Source organism: Aethalodelphis obliquidens, unplaced genomic scaffold, assembly GCF_003676395.1.
Source record: "Aethalodelphis obliquidens isolate GAN/ISIS:26980383/991018 unplaced genomic scaffold, ASM367639v1 scaffold74, whole genome shotgun sequence".
In the NCBI taxonomy this organism is placed as follows: Eukaryota; Metazoa; Chordata; class Mammalia; order Artiodactyla; family Delphinidae; genus Aethalodelphis; species Aethalodelphis obliquidens.
In genome coordinates, this window is record NW_020838018.1 from 1,827,524 (window position 1) to 1,841,355 (window position 13,832).

The following is a 13,832-nucleotide window of genomic DNA, read 5'->3' on the forward strand; positions in this document are numbered from 1 at the left end:
GGTCGTTACATGACTATGTTTTGAAACTCATAGAACAGGACATTAAAATGGGTGAACTTTCCTGATCACAAATTATACCTCAGGAGATCTCACTTAAAAACAAACAACAACCCTGTGGAGAAGGAAGTCTAAGCCGTGTGGTCTGGTGTTTCAGGCCTTGTCTCCTGGCCAGCTGCTTTCCTTCCCATTTCTCGCTTACTCCAAGATCTGGCACATACAGAACGCCCTCCGCACCTGCAGGCCCAACCAGGGTCCACACCAAACCTAAAGCCCCAGCCAAGGCTGCTGGCCTGCTGTTCTCCAAACAAACCCTGTGTTCAGACTCCAGGACCCAAATCCTCCTCTGCTCTCTCAGATCCTCCTTCTCCCGCTTCTGGGAGGCCTGCTAAGTAAAGATTAATCCCTCCTTCCTCTGCGTCAAAGGTTCTCAATTCTGGCTGCACAAGAATTACCTGAGCAGTTGTCAAAAGCATGGATCCATGCCCTCCCTCCCACCCCAAAAGATTCTGATGTAACTGGGCAGGTGTGGGGACAGACACTGGGGTTTTGTTTCGCGCTGTTTTTTTTTTTTCTTAAAGAATCCCAGGCTCAGAAATGAAAGAGGGAACATCATGCAAATCCAGAGACGTTAAAAGGATAATAAAGGAATATTATAAACAATTTTATGCCAACAATTTTGACAACTTAGGAGAAATGAGCAGATTCCTTGAAACACACAAATCACCAGGACTGACTCAAAAAGAAATAGAGGGACTTCCCTGGGGGCACAGTGGTTAAGAATCCACCTGTCGATGCAGGAGACACGGATTCGAGCCCTGGTCCGGGAATATCCCACATGCTGCGGAGCAACTAAGCCTGTGCACCACAACTACTGAGCCCACGTGCCACAACTACTGAAGCCCATGCTCCTAGAGCCCGTGCTCCACAACAAGAGAAGCCACCGCAATGAGAAGACCGCGCGCTGCAACAGAGAGTAGCCCCCACTCGCCTGCAGCAACAAAGACCCAACACAGCCAAAAATAAATAAATAAATTTATAAAAAAGAAGAATTAGAAAGTCTTAATAGCCCTATATGAATAAACTGAATTCATAATTAAAAACCCTCCCTATAAAGAAAATCCAGGATAGCTTCACTAATAAATTCTATCAAATATTTAAGGAAGAAACAATGCCAATCCTACACAAACTCTTTTTTAAAAATAAATTTATTTATTTTATTTATTTATTATTTTTGGCCGCATTGGGTCTTCACTGCTGTGCACGGGCTTTCTCTAGTTGCGGCAAGCAGGGGCTACTCTCCATTGCGGTGCACGGGCTTCTCATTGCAGTGGCTTCTCCTGTGGCGGAGCATGGGCTCTAGGCGCGCGGGCTTCAGTAGTTGTGGCACACGGGCTTCAGTAGTTGTGGTTCGCGAGCTGTAGAGCGCAGGCTCAGTAGCTGTGGCGCACGGGCTTAGCTGCTCCGTGGCATGTGGGATCTTCCCGGACCAGGGCTAGAACCCATGTCCCCTGCATTGACAGGCGGATTCTTAACCACTGCACCACCAGGAAAGCCCACAAACTCTTAAAATAATAATAAATGAAGAGGGAACACTTCCCAAATCATTGTGTGGGGCCAACATTACCCTGATACAGAAACCAGACAGAGGTATTACAGGAAAAGAATACAATATCCCTCATGAATATAGTTATAAGTAAACCTTAACAGAATTGTAGCAAATTGAATACAGCAATACATAAAAAGGATTATACATCATGACCAACTGGGGTTTGTGCCAGGAGTGCAAGGTTGTTTAACATTCAAAAATTGACTCATGTAATTCAGCATATTTAATAAGAAAAAAAGAGGAAAAACCATATGATTATCTCAACAGATACAGAAAAAAAGCATATAACAAAATTCAACATCCACTCCTGATAAAAACTCCATGCAAACTAGAAAACTTCCTTAACCTCAAAATAAAAAGGCATTGGACTTCCCTGGTGGCGCAGTGGTTAAGAATCCACCTGCCAATGCAGGGGACACAGGCTTGAGCCCTGGTCCAGAAAGATCCCACATGCCGCAGAGCAACTAAGCCCATGTGCCACAACTACTGAGCCCGCCTGCCACAACTACTGAAGCCCATGTGCCTAGAGCCTGTGCTCCACAACAAGAGAAGCCACCGCAATGAGAAAACCACACACCACAACGAAGAGTAGCCCCCGCTGGCCGCAACTAGAGAAAACCCACATGCAGTAATGAAGACCCAACACAGCCAAAAATAAATAAATAAATAAAAAGAAAAGGCATCTATATAAAATCTTCACCTAACATCATATTTAATGAAAAGACAAGTTCTTTCTTCCTAAGATTGGGAACAGGTAAGAATGCCCACTGTCACCACTTCTGTTAAACATCCTAGACAATGGAATAAAAGAAAAAGAAATAAAAAGCATTTTAACTAGAAAGACAGAAGTAAAATGGTCCCTATTTGTAACTGTCATTATCTTTGTGCAAAAATCTTGAAGGACTACAGAAAAGCTACTCAAACAAATAAGTAAATTTAGAAAGGTGATAGAATAAACAATATAAAAATCCATTGTGTTTCCTTATAGTATAATAAACAATTAGAAAATAAAAAATGCTTAAATCCATTTATAACATTCAAAACCATAAAATACTTATGAATAAATTTGATTAAATATGTATAAAACCTACAGTGACTGCTACAAATCACTGCTGAGAAAAATGAAGAAAGGCAAACACAGACAGAAAGGTAGTCCATGATCGCTGACTGAGGCTCAATATTGTTAAAATTTCTATATTACCTAAGTTGATCTAAGGAGTTAATGCAACCCCAGTCAAAATCGAAGCAGGCTTTTTCGTAGAAGGACTGGTAAGCTGATTTTAAATTTATATGGAAATGCAAAGGCTAGACAACACAATTTTGAAAAGGAAGTACAATTGGAAGTCTCACTATCTGACTTCAGGAATTGCTACACAGCAAGTCATGAATACAGAGTGGTTCTAGGGTCAATGGTGAATAAGCCAAAACAGACCAGAATTGAGCCTGAAACAAAGTCACACAGATTCTCAATTACTTTTCAAACATGATGCCAATAATTCTGTGGAGAAAGGACAGTTTCTTTAACAAATGGCACTGGAACAACTGGCTATCCACACTCAAAACAATAAACCTCAGTTCTTAGCTCTTTCCAGTTAACAGGTAACTCAATATAGATAACAGATCTAAACGTAAAGGCTAAAACCATAATGTTTTCAGAAGAAAACACAGGAGAAAATCTTTATGACTATGGGCGAGGCAAAGTTTCTTATATAGGACACAAAAAGCCTAAACTACTAAAAATAATTGATATAACTGGACTTAAAACTAAAAATATATGCCCTTTGAGAGATACCATTTTTTAATATTTATTTACTTATTTAATTTTTGGCCGCGTCGGGTCTTAGTTGCAATGTGCAGGATCTTTTGTTGCAGCATGCGGGCCTCTCTCTAGTGGTGGTGTGGGCTCCAGGGTGTGTGGGCTCTGCAGCTGTGGCACGCAGGCTTAGCTGCCCTGCGGCATGTGGGATCTTACCTCCCTGACCAGGGATTGAACCTGTGTCCCCTGCATTGGAAGGCGGATTCTTAACCACTGGACCACCAGGGAAGTCCCAAGGAGGTATCATTAATAAAGTAAAAAGGTAAGCCACAGACTGAGAGAAAGTATTTGCAATACAAATATCTAACAAAGAACTTGAATCCAGAATATGTAAAGAACTCAAATATATGAAGACAAATAACCCAATTTAAAAGTCATCAGATTTGGGGCTTGCCTGGTGGCACAGTGGTTGAGAATCTGCCTGCCAATGCAGGGGACGCAGGTTTGAGCCCTGGTCCGGGAAGATCCCACATGCCGCGGAGCAACTGGGCCCGTGAGCCACAGCTGCTGAGCCTGCACGTCTGGAGCTTGTGCTCCACAACAAGAGAGGCCGCGATAGTCAGAGGCCCGCGCACCGCAATGAAGAGTGGCCCCCGCCTGCCACAACTAGAGAAAGCCCTCGCACAGAAACGAAGACCCAACACAGCCATAAATTAATTAATTAATTAATTAAAAAAAAAAAAAACAGCCCCTGTTTCTACATCATAGCCCGCCAGGCCTTTCAACTAAGAGTCTGGTAGGTAGTTAGTTAATCTGGTAAGTTAGTTAGTTTCAACTAAGAGTCAGGGTAAGTCCTGAGCATCTCTTTAGAAAAAAAAAAAAAAAAGTCAGCAGATTTGAACAAAAACGTAAAATAATAAATACAAATAGCTACTAAATACAGGAAAAGATACTCAACTAGAATGTCCATGATCCAGCACAACTCCCACTAGAATAGCTAAAATTAAAAAGACTGACAACAGCAAGTGTTGGCAAGGATGTGAAATAACTGCTCGCACATTAGCAGTAGGGATGTAAAATGATACAGCCACTTTGGAAAACGGTTTGCCAGTTTCTTATGAAGTTAAAGATACACTTACCACACAACCCCACAATTCTACTGTTAAGTAGTTACTCAAGAGAAATGAAAACACCTGTCTGCACCCAGATGTGCATACGAATGAATATAGCATTTTTTATTTTTTATTTTATTTATTTATTTTTTTTTGCGGTACGCGGGCCTCTCACTGCTGTGGCCTCTCCCGTTGCGGAGCACAGGCTCCAGAAGCGCAGGCTCAGCGGCCATGGCTCACTGGGCCCAGCCTCTCCGCAGCACGTGGGATCTTCCCGGACCGAGGCACAAACCCTCGTCCCCTGCATCAGCAGGCGGACTCCCAACCACTGCGCCACCAGGGAAGCCCTATATCTTTTTTTTAGTGGTAAAATACACATAACATAAAATCTACTACTTTAACCATTTTAAAGGGTATGCAACCATCACCACTATCTAGTTCCAGAACATTTTCATCAGCTCCAAAGGAAAGCCCGTACATATTAAGCAGTCGCTCCCATTCTCCCCTGCTCCAAGCCCCGGCAACCACTAATCTGCTTTCTGACTCTGGAGATTTGCCTATTCTGGATATTTTGTATAAATGGAATCATGTAACATGTGCACTTTTACGTCTGACTATTTTTACTTAGCATAATGTTTTCAAGGGTCATCCATGTTGCAGAACGCGTCAGTACTTCCTTTTCCAGCTAAGTAATATTCCATTGTCTAGAGGGACCACATTTATTTATTCATTCATCCACTAATAGGCATTTGGGTTGGTTCCCAAATTGTGAACAGTGCTGCTACGAACAGTGGTAAACAAGTTTTTGTTTGAATATCTATTTTCAATTCTTTTGGGTATTTACCCAGGAGTAGAATTGCTGGGTCATATGACAGTTCTATATTTAACTTTTGGAGGAATCTCTGTTTTCCAAAGTTGCTCTACCATTTTACATTCTCAAAGCAATGTATGAAATTTATAATTTCTCCATACGCTCACCAACACTTATTATTTCCCTTTTTTTTGATAAAAACCATTCTGGTGAGACGGAAGTGGTATCTCACTGAGGTTTGGATTTGCACTTCCCTAGTGACTAATGACGCTGAGCATCTTTTCATGTGCTTATTTGTCATTTGTCTACCTTCTTTGGAGATATAATACGTTCGCTCATGTTTCAACTGGTTGTTTTTCCTTTTGTGTTGAGTTGTAGCTCACAGCACTTTTATTCACAACAACCTCGAACAGGAAGCAATCCAAACATCCACCAACAGATGAATTAACTAATAAACCATGGTACACCCACGTGTACCAAATTTCAAAAACATGCCAAGGGAAAGAAGCTAGACACAGAGTCTACAATACATGCTTCCATTTTGAAACTCTTAAAGAAACAAATCTCATAATAGTCTAATTTCGGCAGATCAGTGATTGCTTGGGTGGAGGGCTGATTGCAAAGAGGCAACAGGAAATTTGGGGAGGGCTCACAAGCTAAACAATCTCTGTTGCAACTGCTCAACTCCGGCTGACAGTGGCCAGGGATGGTGTGGGTGCATGAATGTGTGAGGTGCACTTGACCTGCAGGCCAGAGTTCACCCACTCCTGGCGGTTGCATAACTGTGTACCTTTGTCAAAACTCACTGAACAGGGTACTTAAAACAGTACTTTTTACTGTACATAAATTATGACTCAATAATACTGGTTAACGAAACATTGTTTCTACAGGCAGACACCCCAAGTCTAATGGACATCCAGAGTAAGGCCCACAGCCCTGCCTCTGTCCTCCTGTCTGCCCTCCAGAGTGCAGCCCACAAGGGCAGGCTGTGCTTAGCCCAGCCTTGGGTGGCCTATTAAAACCAGAGCTTCTGATTCAGGGGGTCTGGGGTAGAGGTGAAAACCTGCACTTGTGGCAAGTTAGGGGGATGTGATGCCGCTGGCATAGGAACCACTCCTGCAGATGGGTTCTCTCTCTCATTCACGTAGCGTTCAGTGGATATGGAATTAAGGCAGTGTTGCAGATAACACGCAGGTCCTCGCTAGTGAATGGGGCCTATATATAGGAAATGCCAGGCTAATATCAGGAGGGAAATGCTCACATTCTGGCTGTGAGGACACAGCCCCACTTTCAGCCTCTGTTTCTGGCCAGGCCCATCAGGCCAGTGGACCTGGCCCCCCTTCGCCCTTCTCCTGCCCCGCACAGGTGTCCTCTCAGCCAGGAGGGCATCCACCCCTTGCCCAGGAGCCTAGCAAACTCAGCTCTCCAGGCCTTCTGTGCTCACCACCCAAGAGCGCTCCATCGCCCCTGGGCACCCACTGCGGTACTCAGAGGCTCTGCTGTCACAAACTTCCATAACCATTCTCTGAGGCCCTGGCTCCTCTCCCCTGTCTGCATACCTCAGGGCCAAGCAGAGGGGCAGTGCACACTAGAGCCAATGAAAGTTTGCTTGCAGGGGAACAGCTGGCCTCCCATCTGTCCCTATCAGACGACTTGGGCAAGGGCCCCACCCCACTTTCTTCATCACTCTTCCCCTCTACTCCATCCTTCCCTTCAGGACAGAAACCTGAAACATAAGCCTTCTCTCAAATCCTTATGCCCATCAGCTACTCCCCATTTGTCAGCGCCCCCTTCACAGCAAAATTCTCGAAAAAGTTACCGACTCTTGCTGTCCTGAGCTCTCCTTCTCCCCCTTTCCTGGCCCACCGCTCCCCTATACCTCTCATCGGGACACTGATGACCTCCATGTTGCTAAGGTCAATTCTCCAAGGATAATTCTCAGTCCTCACCTAACTGGACTCCTTGGCCAGGCAGCCACTCCTCCCCATGCATGATCTGCCCATGGCCCTGGATGCCCCTGACACCTCTGGCTTTCTCCTGCCCTGATAGCACTCCTTCTTGGTCCCTTGACTTTGGACCTCTCCTCTCCTCCATCCATCCAACTCTCCTGCCATCTTGTGCTGACTTAGCTTTAAAAATCACACCTGTGTGCCGGCAGTAGCCAGGTTGATTGCCGGGCCCAGGCCACTCCCCCAAACTCCAGCCTCACTTGCCTGAAAAGCCCCTCACCACCAGCACATGGACAGCAACAGAGCTCACAGGTACTATCTGGAGAGCCAGCAACCCTCCCGAATTCCCCACAACTGCTCTGCCCACAGAGAGACCATCTCAGGATGATGCCTACTCCATCCTTCAGGTTGCCTGAGCCAAGAATCTTGAGGTCACCTTGGACTCCTCTATTGCTCCAATCATCCTGTTGGCTCCATCTTCACAACATACCAGAATCTAGCCAAACCCACCACCTGCATGGGGCTGCTCCTGCGCTCCAGCCTCACCCGCCCCCTGGTCTTGCTACAGTGTGCTGGGATGTCCCCCTGGGTCACTCCTCACCTCCTCCATCAGCCCACCAAGCCACCTAATTTCAAATCTCAAACCCCCCCAAACTGCTGTCTCCCTTGAGCACCTGGACCCCACAATAGCACTATGGCCCCGATGCATGACATTCTGACTTATCTCTTCTCCTTAGCCTTCCATCAGCCGCTACTTGACCATAAGTGCCAAGTTGGCAGAGCCTTCTGTCTCTTGGTTTCTTGCTGCAACTGGAGCTCAATAAACATTTGCTGGGGGAAATGGTGAGACTCCATGAAGTGGACAAATCTGCGAGTTGAAAGGGGGCTTAAAGGTATCTAATTCCTTCACCTCAAGAAAGATGAAAGATGGGACCTCACCTACAAAGGACACAGACCTCCTGTGTGCCCTGAATGCCCAGACAGCACAGCTCTACTTGGGCAGGATCCCTAAGGCCTCTGGGAAGCACTAAGATGCAAGGAACACGTCTGATCTCAATGGGAAAATGGGCTGTGTATTTACAGCCCGTTCTGATGGCAGGCGGCTCACGGCCACACAGACAAGACCCCAGGCTCAGAGCAGAGCCACCCTGCTGCAGGCCTGGCTGTGCCCTCCCACAGCCACGGAAAATACTAGTAAACAACAACAACAAACAAAACTCCCTAACACACGGTGAGAACAAAGTGGGGTCCAGCTGAGGCCCTTATTCGGGCAGGCCCCCGGGAACGTAGTGTCCTTGCAAACAAAATCAAAACACGCATCAGAGCCAAACAACACCGAAATGCTAGATCAAAGCAGATTACATTCTGGTGCTTAAGCAACTCAAATTTCTTGCAATAGGACAGGAAAATAGAAAAAAAAAAAAAAAAAAACCACTTAGGATCCCAGAAAACTTGTACTTTTTTACTTTGTGGATATAGGATTTTTATGCTTTTTTGTTGGTATAAGATTAAAGTGACTTAACATACCATTTACTAAAAGAAAAAACAGCAACTGCTAAAAATGTGTCGGACAGCCCCACAGTGGCAGGTCATCCAACTAGCAGTGGAAATCCACCCACGAAGGCCCTGGACCGTCTTTGCTTTTGTTTCTGGGCCAAGTCCCATGGAAGGGAAGGTGGTTCTCCATTTAAAACAGGACTATGGTGGGTCTGAGCTGAGGGCTTTCCCCATCCCACGGCCCAGGACCAGGATGGTCCCTCAGCTTACTGCCCCCATTGAGAGATGATGTTGCTGTTTAATTTTCAGGGTTTGGGTCTTGTCTCCGCTATTGCCGAGGTCAGGGTATCAATGTCTCTTTTTCATGGCCCACAGATCACATACTCAGAGCATCAGTGACTATCGATTCATTGAATGCCTCATTTAAGCCACATCATCCGTTATTAAGTTGTGTAGGAACATGAATTCCTACAAGTCAAATCCATTTAGAATTTAGATTTAGAAATTTAATATTTAAAATAGGCTATTCTATTCCCTAATGGAGACCCCTTCTTAAAAATACATTTTATCATTACAAAAATAATCCCACTGTAAAAGAAACAAACCACACAGAAGTACATGGGGTTGAAAGGACAGGTTCCCCTTGCTCCTCCCGCCCTCCCCCTTCTCAACCCTCCCTCAACACACAAGCACACACACTCACATGCACACACACATCCTTCCCTCTCACCCCTGTTGCTAGCTGGACAGTCACTCTTACTTGGAGCTATGTCCTTAGAGCCTGGAACAGTGCCTGTCCCACTCATCCACAGTGGCACTCCATCATCATCTATTCAATACACAGCGTCTGTCCTTCCAGATGCTTCTACACCTTATTACCTACACATGCATAAAAGGAGTCATTCCATACAGTCTACACTAAGGAGCAGTGTTTTCACTTAATACACAGGCACTTCTTTTAAAGTAACCCTCAACTATTTCATGAAGTGAAGGATCCTATGGCATTCTGGGGTGGGGGGGAATGGGATTCTTAGATTATTAACTTTTTTACGGTAAAGAATTTCAAAAATACACAGAAGTGGCCTGAACAGAATAACGAACTCTCAGGTATGGTCACCCAGAGCCAACAACCATCTAACCATGGACAATCCTGCCCCTCCACCACCCCACCCCACCCCAACCCGTGCTGAGATCTGAAACAGATCTCAAATGCTGTATCATTTCCTCTGAAAATAACTCCAGTATCTATCACTAAAGGCTAAAGATTGCTTCAACGTAACCTCAATGCTGTTTCTAAGGAATATAATTATCCTTTAAAATCATCATTCACTCAACAAATGTCCAACTGTCTAATAAATACCATAATTTTTGAAAGGAGTGATTCTTGGGTCAAGAATCACTTTCACGCAGTCTCTACTTTCATAGACAGCATCTTGAGACTATCACAGCAAATAAGGGACCATGTCCCAGTGGAGGATCACAAGGCACGCTGGAAGGCAGTTATGGGGGAACGACACCTGGGCTGCTGTGATGCCTGGCCCAGGTACTACCCTGCCAGGTAAACGTTCATGCACTCGGGAAGGGTCAGGCAGCTGGAAAGTGAGCCACTCCAAGGAATTGGGATGAGCCAATTTGCCTATCCCAAAGGTCACCTTAGTTGACGTACCGAAAAACGCCATCCCAGCTCCAGGCGAGGCCCACTTACACACTGTCTCCACTTGACTGAATCAACAGTTATTTCCTCTTAATAAATCTCCACTTCCCCACATCACCTCTTGACAGCAGGCAGGCTGAAATGGCCATGAGTTGTGCTGAGTGAGTCTCCAGTGCAGAGGAGCCTGCCCAACCGGCCTGCTCTCGGGTGACGCCCCGCGACATCCTCAAGTGGCCACGGGCCCTAGTGGCACGGGTGGAGCTGGGGAGGCTGCACCTGCCAAGCCCCAGGAAGGACGGTAGTCTTTCTTCCAGCAACCACCCTCAACAGTCAACTGATGGCAAGTTCATTTGTATATTTTTACATGGCCAGCTTCACCCCACAGCACCCTGCAGGCCTGGACAGTTACCTGGCCACTGCTATCACTCTCAGAAGAGCCTGGGCATGGGGGACTGGGGGCACTGGGAAGCACCACCTGCCACATCACCTTCCCAGGAGTTCTTTCTATCAAACAAATTCTTAGCATGAGGGGAAGGTTGCTGTTAATTATGGAACAATCAGAAAGCCAATTCATTTACACAGCAGCAGGGGCCTAACCCAGGGACACTGGGGACTCCTGCTGGTGGGGAGGGAACATGGGTCCAAACTGCCAACCCAAGAGCTCTGGCCCCAGGCTCATCAGACAGAACAAGGGGTTAGGAAGAGGCTCCTGGCCACCATCCCGGCCGAACCCCCCCTCCCCCCACCAGAAATGGAACCCAGAGGGAGGGGAGGGAAGCCTGGGCCTGTCCATGCTCAGTGTGGGAGAGGCAGGCTCCCTCTAGAAGCACAGAGGACCAGCAAGAAAACCATTGATCTCCGCAACACATTATTGATTTTGCTATGTGCTGGCACCAGTGGATGGTCCTCCCCCCTCACTCAGAGCCAGCCATTAGTGTGCACTCCCAAGCACTGGCCTAGACATCCCTGCCTGGTGTGGGGAAGGCACTTGAGATGAAACCCGCCTTGGCTGACCCACAGGGAACAGACCACGAGTGAATCATTAAGGAGTCATTAAGGTCATCTCCCTGCCCCCAGACCCACTGGACAGCTGTGTGGTGTGGCGTTGCCCCCTACTCCTGAGCCAGGGTGGATGCACCATCTGCCGGGACCCTGAGCAAGCCTGCCAGAGCACCCCGGTTACCAGTGGAGGGTCTCTGAAAGGTTGTATTTTCCAACAATCAAAGGGAGTCAGTTCCCATGTCAGCTCGGGGTCCTGTAACATGGTGAAAGAGTGGAACTGGGCAGGGCTGCCTCTCAGTGCCAGCAATTAGTTTTTATTTCTTTATTTGGTTTACCTGCTGGTTGTATTACAAACACTTTTTTGTTCAATCTGAAGGTCCAGCCTCTTGGGGGGGACAGTCCTTGTCCACAGAAATACCCCAGCGTGTCCCTCACCATCTCCTCATTCTTGTAGGTTTTATCCCTGGTGCCTGGAGTACTCAGAGCAGGCCTGCTTTATTTTTCTTTATTCTTGCAGACGTTATGCACAGACACCAACGGTTCAAGTGACAATCGGGGCATTATCTCTACCAGAATCCTGGCCTCTGCACTGGCCGAGGCAGTCTGTTTCTGGGACACAGTAAACATTCCCAAATAACGGCCCTCAGGCAGCCAGAAGGCAGGCCGCAGGCCTGGGGCAGATATGAGGTGACAGGTCACCGATGTCACTTTACCCCTTGGAAAGGAAACTTCCGCTCAGTGGCGCCTAGTGGATTTGAATAGACTCAGAACAGGGGAGCCAGGCACTTGGCCACAGTCACCAAGTCCTAGATGTGCTTAACATAAAGGGAGGTTTTCAAATCAAAAGCAGAACAACTTCGCATGGCAAACGCTCCAGAAAGCAGGTCCCTGCCCTTGACAATGAGGCCTAGGCCTCATTTTCGGTGAACTGCTCACCTCCAGACTCCCATGCACCCCACCTCCAATACTAAATCAAATAAACGAAGAGGATCACCACGACCCAACTCTCTTTTCCATGTTTGTATTGGCAAAACCCCAGTGGATTCAGCCTCCTGCAGCTCACCAAGCGGCTGCAACAGGTGCAGCCCTGAGCTAAGGCTGCTGATTCTCCTTGGCTGTTCTAGAATCACGCAGCCAAAACCCTAAAGGAAGCCGAGGCCTGCAGCATTCATCACCAGGGCCCCGACCTGCCCCACCTGTCTGAGTGCGCGGCTCCGGGTCCAGCGCCCAGGATCCGCGGCCTCGGAGACAGAAATAGAAGACGCGGGGCCTGGCCAGGCCCGAATGGCCAGAGTGGGGCGGGGGCCGGGAGGACAGGATCGGCGGGCCTGGCCGAACGCACCGCCCCCGCCCCTGGGCAGGGTTGGCCACGCGCCCCGAGCCCCCAGCGCCGCCCCAAAGCCGCCGAGCCACCTGCGCGCCGGGGCAGGGAAGGAGCCAAGCAGGGGAGGGGTCCTGGGGGTCCAGGGTGGAGACTCCGGGAGGGGTCCGGGGAGGAGTCAGGGAGCTCCGGGAACGGGACTCCGTGAGGGTCCGGGGGTCCGGGGAGGAGTCACGGGGCTTCGGGTCGGGGGCTCCGGGAGGGCTCTGGGGACCGGCCCGGGGAGGGTCTCGCCGCCCCCACGCACCTGCCCGGCCCGCGCCCTCCCTCTGCCCAACGGCCCTTACCTGGCGCGGTGCGTCCTGGCCGCGCGGACCAGAGGTGCCCGGCCCAGAGAGCGCGGGCGTAGGAATGATGGCGGCGGCGGCGGCGGCGGCGGCGGCGGCGGCGGAGGCGGCCGGCTCTCAGGCCCGGCGCGGAGGGGCGACGCGGCCAGGCTGCGCGGGGATGCTGCGGCGCGCGAGGGCCCGGAGGCCGGCGCGGGAGGGAGGGCATGGGGTGGTGCGCAGGCCCCTCCTCTGCTCCCCTCCTCCCCTTCCCGCCTCCTCTCTCGTCCCTCCCCCTCTCCCCTGCCTCCTCCTACTCCCCGCCCGGCTCTCCGCCCTCTTCCTCTCTCCCCTAGCCTCTCCGTCCCTCCCCTTTTCCCTCCCCTTTCTTCACCTTCCTCTACTCCTCCCTGCCCCCCTCCCCCGCTGGCCCGTACCACCTCCCACCTACACACTTTCCCTCTGTCCTCTTCCCTCCCCATCTCCCACCTTCGTCTCCTATCCCCCAGGCTCCCAGAGGCTAACCCCTGCCCTGGCCAGTTCTCTGCTAGGTCCAACACAGGTTATGGTGAAGTGCCCAGTTACCCCTCCTCACCACCTGCTAATGGAGCAGCTTGCCCCATCTGGGAGCCTGACCTGACCCCACCCTTTCCAGGCCCCGCCAAATCTCCAAGGTTTCTCCCGCAGGGCCTGGTGCAGCTGTGTTGGGGACCTGCACACTGTGTGGACAAAGCATGTGGGCTCCCAGGACACTTGCTCCTTTGCTTCCAAGCAAATCTGATTTGTATAAGAATACTC

General features: G+C 48.9%; 1 protein-coding gene across 3 annotated transcripts in view; it reads right to left on the bottom strand.

Moving 5' to 3' along the window:
* Positions 1-13,197, bottom strand: part of SEMA4D (semaphorin 4D) — a 105,178-nt gene extending 91,981 nt beyond the window's left edge. For all 3 annotated transcript variants that reach the window (XM_027091998.1, XM_027091988.1, XM_027091995.1), the window contains exon 1: positions 13,056-13,197. The gene's annotated coding sequence lies outside the window, so the exon portion shown is untranslated. The remainder of the gene's footprint in view (positions 1-13,055) is intronic.
* Positions 13,198-13,832: the final 635 nt, after the last annotated feature.